A 13,665-nucleotide genomic window follows, 5' to 3' on the forward strand; every position below is an offset into this window, starting at 1 on the left:
CGACACTGTAGCCTCAGTGCCAGGACATCCCTTTAAAAAGAATAAGCAGATTGATACAGAAGGAGCATTTTCACATGTCACTGTCGCTGTGGCGGGCTCATAACAAGCACTGGAACTGTTAACATGTTGTGCCGTGCTACGTGCGTCTCTGTGTTGGGACAGTCTCCAAGGACAGTGATGTCACCTCTCCAAGTGTTAGATAAGAGCCAGGAAAGTCCCCTGTGCGTGACTGTCCGACCTCATTTAAGAATCTGCTGAAGTGAGGTCTCTTATCAAGGAAAGTCCTCCTGCGCCCGTCTGTGGTCATCTTTTGACTGTATGCAAACACGTACGCGCATAATCACACAGCGAGCCGCTTCCTTGCAAAGAAATTTGCTCACATATTACTTTTTGGAGCCCCACCTCTTTCGAAAGCACCGAGAAGAGAAACCTGAGTCAACGAGGTCGTGGCTTAATGTCTGTCAAACCTGTATATTTTCAAAGTAGAGATGAGTGTGATCATTAGCGATCGCGGCATGGGCCCAGCGCAGTGCTCCACACGAAAACCTCACCGCCCACAACTTTCGACCAGATGAGGAAGGCTGTGGCATTTGCATTTGCAGATATCCTTTCATGCACCAAGTCGGTGTGTGAATGTGGAAAAAAGAGGTTAAAAAGGTGTGTGTTGAGTACTTGACTGTCTCTTGTCTAGTGTATGAGGTTAAACCTACCATCAGTATTGAAAATACCTGGTTTTAATCTCTGAAGTTATCATAATGTTGTTTCTATTATCCACAGACTACTGAATTGTGTGTGTGTGTGTGTGTGTGTGTGTGTGTGTGTGTGTGCCGGCAGCTGGATGTCATTGCTCATGTCAGCATGCGCTCTGCTCAGCTCCCCGTTTGGCCTTTGGAAAGTGTCCGTGGAGCCAAAGGCTGTTTCCTTGCGCGCTGCTGAGCAACCAGAGGTTTTAATGTTCTCCACACGAAATTAAGCCTGGGCCAAACTGGACAAGCTCCCCATCGCTCAATGTCGTGACAGTCAGGGCAATTTTTTAATAAGGCCCACTCACTCTGGGAAAAGTTGGCTTTGGTGTATTTTAGATTTGAAATGAAATCCTTCAAATCAGGAGCTCCATGTTGAGCCTGGTCTCATTCCCAAGTAGTCAAATACCGACGTTTTGTCACGCTCCTTGGCTTCTCATTCAGATGGGCCGGACTTTCAGCTAAATCCACTGTTAAACAATCCACCGGCACACTCAGAGCAAGGTGATGCAGTATAAAGAACAATGTGTTTTGTTTCCAAAAAAAATCCACAGTGTACATTTAAGATACTTAAGCTGCTAATAGACTCTAGAAACAAAAAACATGAAGGAGTGCGGCCAAGCTCGCGGCCGCGTGATGACGTACTGCTCGTTGTACAAAAAAGCAACATTCTGTTAGGAAGACAAACCAAAGTATTGGACGAATTGAAATCTTGACCTGATGATGGCCCCAGAGGAAGAGTGGGTCACAGTGACCATGAACGTCATGGTAATTCATCCTGACTGCTATGGAGACATTTCACTCTAAACCACGAACATTAACCTGCCGGTGGTGCTGGAGGAAGAGACGAGGATCACCAAAGTCACTAAGATTCATCCTCTGGGCACCATTAGTGTGGGGACGACATGTCGTGGTGATCTATCCAGTGGTTGGTGAGATATTTCGGTCTCCAGACATCGGCAGGTCAAGCGCCACGCCGCAAAAAAGGATGCTAGACTAGTGTGTTCGTGTGTGTCTGTGCAGGGTGCGGACGTGAACGCTGATGTTTCAGCCAGATTGCAAGATTATTTAAAGCATCGGTAGGAGCTTCGCTCTAAAACTAGCAAGATAGCTAGCGACAAGCCAGGCACCTTACACCTGAGCAGCTGCCTCGCTTCCTGATGCATGTGCTGACATACATTCTTAAAGCGATACCATCATCATGGTCTCGTGTCCTGATGGTTATCTCATGATTACAAAATGTACGTTTGACTGGTTTGACTAAAGCCGCAAAGATAAATTGAAGGTCTTGGCTGGATATCAATGAGATGTGACAGTCACTGTTTACACTGTGTCATTCATATTAACTTAACCCTGAGGGTGTAAGAGAAAAAATACCTCTGATAGAAAACACACCGTCTTAATTTTACATCATACCCTTTAACATAATTTTCTTTTTGTGCAGGAGTGTGCTCACGCTGGATTTGATGATGTGATGATACAGACATAACCAGGGAACATTCAGTGAAGAGAAATTCCTTGAATATGCACAAAAACAAAGAGCCTCCTGTAAAAAGAGGACCTAGACTGGTAGTGAAAGCAAAGCCTGTGTTGTTTGTTGTCTCTATCACCCTGTGCACGAGATCAGAACAACATGTTCAGGAGCATGTGCTGTGCATGTGGGTATGCTTCAACCATATCTGTATATATCCCCTTAGACGTCTAATGTCTGAAACCACAGCATTATCAACAGCGATCAGTGTCTGACACGAGGTTGGTGCGTCTGTCAGGCTGTGGGAAAGCGTCTGTTGGGAGCAGCGTTTCACACTCTAAATATGACAACACATCTTCAGTGTGAAAGAGTGTGTATCTCATAGATCAGGGCACTCATAGATCATATTGATGAGAACAACATGTCATGTTGACATTTACTGCTCATGGTAAAGAAAAGGCCTACAGATATGAGAGTTAATAAGATTAAGTTAAGCTATAATTTAGCTGTCAGTCCTCTCCAAAGGTTTGTGCAGTTCTGGTTACGAGTTTTTACAAGATGGTTCCCATGTAAACTGTTTGAAGTCTCAGTGTTGTACTCAAAAGATATGATGACTGCATTTCTGTTAATTCAAACATTTCCCATGAGGAGAACATCCTGGGAATTAGATGCAATTTTTTTTTCTGTGTTAAGTATATACAAGATATGTATTGGTCATGTTGCTCATGTTGGTCAGTACATATATTAGCCTAGCTTAGCACAAAGACTAGCTCAGTTGTTTCATTTTTTATTATCAAGCCGTTGTGAATACATTGGCACGTTATCACATTATGAAGCTGGTATGGCCACGTGTTACTAACCGCTGCCTACGGAATGATATTTAATGAGATTTTAGCTCCATGTTTGGTCACCACCAACTCCTGAGGGAAATATCTGTTTTTTTAGCTTCTAAATGCTCCACCAGCTAGTCGCTAACAGTGTTCGCCTGCTGTTTGGCTTGCCATGAAACCGAAACTGAGAGCTGGAGGTGCTATAAAACACTGCTGTGAGTTCATCACTAGCAATACACATAGTATTCTGATTCATTAGCATATAAATATTCTTTCTCTCCACCGAGTGAAATTCAACACAATCACATAATAGCTTTTGCCTCCACAGCTGCTCTGTTCCTGATAAATATTGGTGTAAGTAGAAATTAATTTGCATGGTTCGTTATACGGAGCTCATGACACTATGTTATGTAGGGCAAAGTCTTTTCAGTGAACTGCAGTCTTCAAAGATCAGGCTGCACCACAGAAATGATATGCAAATGAAATTATATGCAAATGAATTGGTGCCCAGTGATGGACTGTTGCCTTGTTTCACTATAAAAGCGATTTTTCCATTAGCCTGTTTGATACGACTAGGTTTTCTACCCTACTTCTACTGGCAGTTTTCTTCTTGGTTGCAGTGGTTTGCGGCTCTACTTGGCTGTTAAACTACAGTTTGATGCAGCAGCGTGAATAATGGGAGTTTCAAATGGTGGTCTTTCCCTCTGAGAGACACACTAACCGCTCAATGCGGCTGCACAAAAAGACCCAAAAGTGTTTCTGAGTGTTATTTACGGTATTGGTGACACGTTCATGTCACAAAACTAAGTGGAATAATTTGAAAAACACTGGTATCGCTCACTCTTCATTCAAACAAATTCATTTCCAAAACGTTTGAACATTTTGGAGTGTTTTATTACTGCATATCCTGTGTGTAAAGCTTTGTAACACTTCACGGCTGATGTCCACTAGACTGAGATTTAGGTTTTCAAGGAGACGCGGTCCATCACACTTTGTGCTTTTAACATTAAGAAAAGCCCATTAAGAGCAAAAATCCAGATGTTGTTTCCTCTGGAGTCGGGCCAGACTACCGCGTCTCTTCTGATACAAACCAGAGCCTGTGATTTGCTGTGTGACTGTCAGCACCAGGGCTGGTGGTTGGACCATTCTGAGTTCATCTGGTAGCTAATAGTAAATGGCTCTAACTTGTGGACATCATAACAAGGATATATTCCCAGCAATGTGACCCCTTTCAGGAAAGTCTCACATGGAGCGATGCTTCAGTTGCGGCCAACTGAAACAGAATGACTCTAATCCTAATGTGCTCTGTTTAAGCCTGTTGATGGATCAGTCCAAATCATTATCTACCAGCATTATCAACATGCTCACCAAAGGTAACATGAATAAAGTGAAATTTGCTTTAATTCCATGGTGTTGCTCTTCTTCCAGTAGAGTCAGAAACATGCAGTTCGACTTTCTGAGTCATTCCCAAAAGTCACGTTAAACACTGAACAAAACGAAGGAAAAGAAGTGGACCCTTACACTTCACTCACCACAATTATTCATTCAAACATGCACTGATTTTTCAGTCTGAACAGTCAGAAGTGAACACATAAGTATTAAAATTGAACTGTCCTAGCGGGTGTGTGCGCACGGCTACAGTTCAACCTTCAATGAAGTCGGCTTTGTGTTGTTTTACACATGACAAGGCGAAAAGATTGGAAATCTAGTCTGTGTCTATGAAGCCTTTGATTACAACTGTGTTGCTAGTTGCCCCTGAAATCCAGAGATAGCACATGCGAATGCCAGAAATGGGCATGCATAAAAAAAAATAGCGTCCCTCGTTAATAATTACGGCAATATACCGACTTCGGATGATGGATGGACAAACAAGAACAGCAGGACTGTAAACTGCAGACAGATGGAGGTGAGCAGATTTGTTGGGTGATTTGTGACTCCACACTGAAACCTGATCAATTGGGTCATAAAATAATTCTCACTCCCAGCACACAGCACCATTAGCCATTTAGCTGCACTTAGTGGCAAACTCTGGGACTGGCAGTGTTCCTCTATCAGTGGAAGTCTACCAGTCTACCACTTCGGTCCAGAATGAAATATCTCAGTAATTACTGGATGGATTAGTCATGGATAGTAGCACCATCAGGTTGACGTTTGTGGTTTTGAGCGAAACTTCAATAATCCTCTGACGTGTCATCTGGTGCCATCACCAGGTCAAAATTGTAATTGTCCAATACTTTAAGGCTGCCTGACTCATCCTCAGTTGCGCTTGTGTTTCGCGCTAATGTTGGCATGCTAACACACGAAACTAAGATGGTGAACATGATGAACTCCACTGGCTAAACATCGCCATGGTGTGACTGTGAGCATGTTAGCACGCTGGCATTAGCATTTAGCCTATTTAGCCTAAGTCCAGTCATAAAATTAAACCAAAATCATCTTAATGAGAACAACAGGCAGTGAACGAATTAGCAGGCTAACAGTTAGCACCATCACTCCACACAGTGTTTGATTTTATTTCCCATTCGTCAACACCAAGTGAGCAAGACTGGAGCAGACTCAGTCCAACTTGATCCCATCAGCGCTGAAGCCCAAATCAGTTGTGCACTGCAAATAAAAAGTTACTTTACTTTTTCAGAATTATTTCAATTTTATACCACCATTAAACATATTTAAATACTAAATATGATCTGTGACACCACAATGTTGCTATCTATGTAAAACAGTACAACTCTTTTACTAGTAGTACAACATATCACAGTGTTGTATCAGTTTCCACAATTTGAATGCCATTTTACAGCCTTCATCTCTCCTCAAACGCCTCAATACAAAGCCAGCTTTATCTAAGGAAGTTCAACGCATGACCATTCTGTCAGCGTTTCCTTCCTCACCTTCACTCAGCGGCGGCCAAGTGGCCTTTTCCTCAGATAGAGAAAGGACCTCTCAGCTGCTGCTCACGTGCCAGAGCATGATAAAAAAGCCTGCGGCAGAGGGCTGCATGTGGATCAGTGTGAACAATAACCCGGCACGCTGACAATGAGAGCTGCTCCGTCGCCTTTTTCCTTCCCTTTCTCCTGATGGCACTGTGGGACACAGCTGTGGAGCAAGATGTTTCAGCTTCTGTTGTCGGTCTTAAGCCGTATAATTAAATGTAACTAAAGTGGAGTGAACCCACCTGTGCTGGCCCTGCGCTTGTCACAATCTTGCTCGACAAGATCGTGGTACAGTGTTATGTAATACTGGCCAAAATTTCAAACCTCAAGCATACCCGCATGCATTTCTGGTTCGGCTGGTTTGATCTGTTGATGAGTGACAAACAACTCTATTATCTGTGTTCATGTCACGTAACCAGCTCACTTAGGGCCAGAAAGTATACCTACATATATACACCTATATAATATATACACCTTTATATATATATAGGTGTTTTTATTGTGCCTGCAACAACAGTTTTCAGACTGCAAAAGATCATTTGTTTGATTTCAGACTGGTTCAATAGTTATAGTGCAATTGTTGCAATAAAGGTGTTCATTCTTTGACTAGCAAAAGCCCTGAACTTGTGCATACATGAAAAAAAATGGCTCCAGCGAATGAAACCTACAGCCCCCGATGTCTCCGCATTTTGGCCATGGCGTTGGAGGCATTGTAAGCTTGCCAGAATAAAACAGGATCATGTAGCACTCGTGTCTCTTAGCTTGTCGATTTGAATCGCTTCCATGTCAGAGTGCCAGGTCCGGGTCACAGTTTGTTAGCCCGGCTGAAGAGGGGGAGCAAAAAACTGATGTGAGGGCCATTGTCTGACGGTCTCTGGAGGTGGTGTAGGTTTCTCTCTCTCGCTGTTGCTGCTGATTGAGATGGAAAATCAGCATCGCAGCTCTTAGGGGTGTTGAAGTGTTTCCTGAAGTCATGAGAAAAGACGTGACAAATGGCGGATGAAGCTGCACATGAAGAAGGACGGGGCTGCGTAACTTGAATCCATCTTGACTTTCACTGAATATCGCTTTCTCTTATCTGCAGCAGCTGAACGTGCAACCAAAGCAGTTTATGGGTTGACATTAAATGCTAATTTACCACTGAGGTGGTTTCGTGAACATAAAGCGGGGCCTTTGCGTGGTGCGTTAAGGCTAGATGGTGAAATAAGGTTTTCTTTAGACCTTTAAAACAGATAAGACAACCAATTACTTTTCCATTGAATTAGCACTGATTAACTTACCACTTTGTTTTAATTATATAAAGAGTAGGTGATAACCTAGAAAAGCTCTCTGTGAATAAAATGTGTCATTATCAGATCAGACAAAGCAGAATTGTTTGTTTTTCTACACACACTACAAATCCTTCAAGGTCACAGTTTTGTACGCTGTGGAAAATTGAAACCTGACCAAGATCAACACCCAAAAATCAATCCTGGTAAAACATACCAACCTTCTGTCCTAGAAAGGACATTTATATAACTCAAAAGCGTAACAAGAAATACGTTTTGAGAGAAGCATGATGTCCTGTTTTTTTATCTGTCAAGACCAAACGGTGTTTCATTTGTTTTCCCTGCTATATCCTCTCATGCAAGACTGTGTTCACTTGTAGCAACTAAAGCATGAATGAAAATGTGTTTATAGTTTTGTACGGGCACTCGCAGTGCTTGGTTGAGGGTAGGGAAGGATTGTGGTTTTGTTGAAAATCAGAGGAGATTTGAAGCAGGAGACAACTGAAACCATGGTCTCTCACTACCGAAGTGCTTTTGTTGCTATGACTTGCAAGCTAAAACCAGTGAATACGTGCAACCTCACTTATTTGGGATTGGCAAACTACCTGAGACACTGCACGAGCACCTATTCTGGAAGGAAACAAAGCAGAATCACTAGTAAATAGAGGTCAGCATATCTGGGTATGTGTATGAAAGTGATTCTTGTCAGACCCTCCAGGTTGGGGAGGCTGTTTTAGCTCATTGTTTTTCCATTAAACCTGTCGGATAAACGAGCAGCAGATCCGACAGCGATCAGACTGTGTCTCAGACGCAAATGTGAGTGCTCAGTTCCTGTAATTTTCTGTTTCGGTCCACAGATATCACACCGCATAAAGCAAAGCAATCACAAAAGCAAAAGGCAGATGAAGAGACCTCCTTCTCAGCTCCCAAATCAAAGAAAACGCTCCCTGACTGAGTGCAGACACGTTCAGCCAGGAATAAGTTGGCGAACTCCATGAACCACACTTCATTTAAAGAGGCAGGTTCTTCATCATCTATAAATCTGAGCCTCCCATTGAGTGTCTCGAGTTGTGATACAAGCTCGCACTTATGCTCTCCCTCAAGTGTCCTCATAAACCACATTGTTTCCAGCTTATTTTCCCCTCTCCCTGGAGCCGAGCGATGCCAAAAGTTCCCCTCGCAGGCCTGTCCTCCTGGGCTTGTTTGGGGACATCTGCTGCCATGTCCAAATATTGTTTTTGGCTGAGCCATCACTGGCTCTGCTGCGAGAGAATAGAGCTGGGAACTATTTTTACCTCGGTGGGACAGACTGTGTTAACACATAAAACAATGCCTCTATCCCGTGGTCTTCCAGCTGCAGAGCGGGGCAGCGACTGCTGGCGCGAACACACAAAACATCCAAGAGAGCTGCTTGTGTTCAGGGGGCGAGCTGGAGGTAAAAACAGTATGTGTAAACTTTTAACCTCTTTCACACTCTCGCTGGTTCTGACTTCCAAGGAAAAGGCTAATTTGTGAGTTTCAGAATACGTCAGCACGATGACTCTGAGCTCACTGTCATGTGGCTGAAACATGTTGCTTCATGAGTTTAAAGCAGTGGTTCTCAAACTTTTTCAAGTGTGACCCCTACAAAGGCAGAAAAAAGTTCATGCCCTCCACTGCATATCCATCATTAACTGATCAGGGAAACAACTCATAAAAAGGATATAAGTTGAATTTTATGGAAATAAAAGTTGGCAAGGGAGCATCAGCGGAGCCTTTGTTTATTTGTATAAATCACGTTCAGTCAAGTTTCACCCCCTGGTCATCCTCCACCCTCCTGCAGTGGCTCTATGACCCCCATCCAACGTCCCCAGTCTGAGATCCACTGGTTTAAAGTCACTCTCTCTCACACAAAAAGCAAAGCTACCTTCTTTGTGAAACTCGTCATATTTTGTTGGTCTATATGAGGCTCCTGCATGTTGTTTTTCAATAACATGTTTATTTCTGATGGGATATTCAATATATATAGCTATTATTCTCTCAAAAGTAATCCATTCAAAATTACAACCCTGACTCAAAAAAGGTCATCATGATACTATCACCTGTTACCAGTCAACCTGTTTACCTGTGGAATGATCCAAACAGGTGTTTTTGGAGCGTTCCACAACTTTCTCAGTCTTTTGTTGCTCCTGTCCCGACTTGTTAGAAACGTGTTGCTGCATCAAAATCAGAACAGAATTAACAAAAATCAATGAAGCCGATGAGGTCAAACATTAAAGATGTTGTCTTTGTACTGTTTTCAATTGAGAATATGTCAAAAAGGATTAGCAGATTATCACGCTCTGTTTATTTATGTTTTACACAGCGTCCTGACTTTTTTGGAATCGGGGTTGTATAAACACTGATAAAACACAATAACTTGGCTTGAGAGCTTCCCGGTTACTCCTCCCAGACCCTTTAGCTCTCTTTTCTACGCATTCCCACGAGACCTGAAGTCACATTTCATATCCGTTTATTGCGCTAAACGAGTAGAGAGTCCAATTCATTTTCTTCAGAGTTTACAATGAACTACTTAAGGCCACAGTTAATCCAGGGACCTTAGAATTTTTCAGGGCACGCAGAGGAAATTATACTCGGGCTGAGTAATTGAAATGAAAACACTGGAAGGAAAAGGATCTGTGTTTTGAGGGAAGACATAATGGCTGCGCACATTGTTTGTCCTTCACATCGTATTACAGTATTAATAGACCTGTTCCAGTTGGCAGTGGAGGGGACAGTAAGAAATAACAATCAAGACGTCAATCCATTTAAACAACAAACCATTAAAATATCCACGATGGTGAACGTAGGAAGATCTGAAAATGATTCTGGGATCTATTTGAAAGGGCTACAGATGCTTTCTTAATGCTTTCAGTGTGTTCTGCCATTTTCTCTGTGTCCATGAGCTGTTGTTGATGTCTCCTATATGCCAAACCTCCGATCACATTTGGGCAAAAGTCATCATGTAGCTTGGTAAGGACTTTTCTAAATGAATGTCCCAGAGACTGAGCCGGCTTGTGTGTTCTGTGCCTGAGAGATGGCACTGACCCAACGTGGGTGAAGAGATCACAAACAAGGTAGAGAAAGAGATATTTGTTGCTACCCGAGGAGGATTACGTCGCTTCCAGTGTATAATGACATTTGATGAATAAATAGATCCTTTATAACTGAGTGTCTGAGGGAAGTTTACCTTGCATGTCAGATGTATCTCTGGGCTTCCCAAATCTTTTCAGCTTGAGACTCAAAGCAGAAACTTGCTGTCTCCATGTGACCAAACTTACTGTACAACATGCAATAGTCCACAGCAAACAGATGCGTGAAACCAAAAACTGAAATGCTACGCAAACAAACACACAGACTCACTTTTCTGGGACTCCCTAAGATCCTGGTCACCCAGATGGGCGTAGTTTTGCAGGACATAGTAGTGCCTGCTCCACTCAGTTTTTCATGATGGACGTTGGGTGTTATGTTAGTTTTGCACATGTCTTAACAAGTGGCCCATATCATGCGCCATGAAAATTTACTGGCTCGCTGGGAGATTATTTAGTTTTAACATGGTCTAGTGTGCTGACCTGCGTGCACCTTCATTAGAACGCAGAACAAAACTTGAGTTAGTTTGATTTGATGAACATGAGAAGTTGGACTGAGTGGCTTAACATGGGCTGGGTTTCTGTCGAAAGCTTGGAAAGTTAGGCAAACAATATGACATCAGTTTATTTGATGCATGTCAAAGCATATAGACCTCATCATATTCATGTTTCCTATAATTTGGATATTTTGTCTCATGCCTGTGTACATTGAAACTCATAATCTGGGCTGGACAAGATCCTGCATTGATATCAGTATACGGACCCCATATACTTTATATTCTGATGGTCAGGCTGAGAATTTACCAACAATCAGGTAAAAGTCATTTGATCACCTGAAGGCAAGTCTAGTCACGGCTGCAGCCGAGCCAGCAGCAAAAAAAGTGTATCTTTGTACGTCCATGATCATGGAATCAATTAATCAATCTTTGTCTGAAGTTACAATTAATTATCAGTAACCCTAATGACATCACTATGAAATCATCAGGGTTATTTTCTCAGACAAAGCTCCTCCAGAACCAAAGATGTCTTCACTGGTTGAGTGGAGCCCACCATGATGAGTAAACATAAGCTCTCCATATGTGAGGTGCCCCATTAATAAACAGAAATACCAGTAAAACATAACACAAACAAGCTAAAACCGTATGCCTTTACATCTAATGGACACCCTAAATGATAAAAAAAACACTTTCAGTACACTAATCTTCTGGATTGTCATAAAATAACACGATCATGCCACTGTGATGACCACACCAGCAACCACCATGACACTCCAAAAGCCCATATAGAAACAGCACACATACATTTTGGTTCTGTGTAACATACTTGCAGTTTTTTGTCCTTTTTTTTTTTTTTTTTTAGCAATTTGAGAGCACAGTTATGTATTTGGACTGCACACATTTAGTTAACTTTCTTTGTCAATTTTCCCATATTATTTTTGTTAATTTCTTTAATTCTAATCAACTGATCAATTTCTTTGAGTTATCCCAGAGGTTGCTCCTGTGGTTGTCTGGCTGGCAGGTGTTTCTGGAAAAATCTGCACTTTAAAAGGTGAAAACATCTTGTTTTAGTACCCTAACATGGTGTTTGCAAGGCTTGAGTCTGTCAGGTCAGTCTGTGCTGTTTAGTTCTCCTCTGTATAGTTCTGTTATATTGACCTCTCATGGGCCCAGATTCATTGTCAGAAGTCTTTTTTTGTTTCCTCTGGTCTACCAGCTCGATCTGTGACACAACAAAGAGAATCAGTGGATTTTTGTTTATCCTGCAATAAGTCACCTAGTCAGTGCCTTTGTTCCCATCCCATGCTCCATCCTTTCCACGAGGCTCATGCTTTCTATAAATACCTCGTCTGTCTACATGCACGGCTTGAAAGTGCCGCGAAACCTATGGTGGTGTTGTCACTACCTGCATACAATTCATCTCTGTGAACACACGCATGATTGTTTTTGCCTTTTAAGAAGCTAATTCATCACGTCCACGATTCAAAGGCCGACTGTCGGCTGGATATTGTTACTTCCCTGCTCTTACATAATTGGTTACATATCACACATGTACCTGACACGCAAGGCATCGTGTCACCGAGTCATTATGTGACTGTGTAAACTGATACTGCCACCAACTCAGGTTTCTGGAAGTATTCATGGTTGTTTGCAGAGTCAACAAACACGATCATCAGAGTTTGACCCTCATCCAACAGGCACACTGTCATAAACAAAACTTTCCGGGAAGGAACACACCAGAGAGGCCAAAGAGGCTCTTTCAGATAACGTCTTAGAGGGCTGATGACGGAGGCAAGTTCTATACGAGACAGAGAGAAGGCTGAGTTTGGACATGAAAACCTGGAACACATGCTCTGAATGTGTTTGTACTGTGCTGCATTCTATTACAAATTATCATATGTGCCCACAGAGGCTGAGACAATAAGGGAGAAAAAAGCTGTATTTTAGTATCCAGAGACTGTTTGACCAACTGCTGCAGTCCTTTACCTCTCATCTGTCTTGAATTAGACAGCAGTCGCCACCATATAAATACTCACCCTCATCTCTGCCATTTATCCTTCCCTGATACTGGCCTGAGATGACAGAGACAATAGTGGATGCCCATTGAAGTCCCCCTGGAGGCACGTCTCGACTCGCGGGCTGCATTTAACTTTTATTACCCAGGGAGATGGATTGGCTGCTCCCCACCCTTATTTGGTGGTGCGGTGTGTGTATACGAGGGCCTGTGGTTGTAAAGTGAAGGCAGCGTGGCTCAGTCTGAGCGGAGCCAGGTAACTAAGGAGCCCAGCCGTTCGCAGAAGCTGTGACTCATGACTAATTTTCTTTTCTTTTTTTTTTTTTTTGTTTGCTTAATTTTGTCATGCCGCAGTAACTCTCGGGCCTGCAGGTGGGCTTGCTTTTGGAAAAAGGTGGTGTGTGCATCTCTAAAGCAGCAGGATGAGGGGGATTAGGGGAACCCAAATGCAGTGTTGCCAAGCATCTACATGCTGTGTGTTAATGGCTCAGAGCAAGATGAATTTTATTGACCTTTAGCTGCAAAGACTTTGAGAAAATCAGTTCAAACATTTACATTCAGTTTTTTTCTGACACTTGGCTCACCAGTTTTTTATTTCAATTATCTATTTTAACCTACGAAGGTCAAGTGCAGTTTAGAGTCAAGTAGAGAAATGCTGGCAAACAGATAAAAATCTGCAAAATTTCAAGCTTTCTTGTCCATTTTAGTTGTTTTCTTTTGAATTACAGGCCATTGTTGACAGAGATTAATGTCTATATCTTACCGTGTGTCTTTCTGTCTACCTACTACTACTAATGCTCTTTAA

The sequence above is a fragment of the Chelmon rostratus genome, chromosome 18 (genome assembly GCF_017976325.1).
Source record: "Chelmon rostratus isolate fCheRos1 chromosome 18, fCheRos1.pri, whole genome shotgun sequence".
NCBI lineage: Eukaryota > Metazoa > Chordata > Actinopteri > Chaetodontiformes > Chaetodontidae > Chelmon > Chelmon rostratus.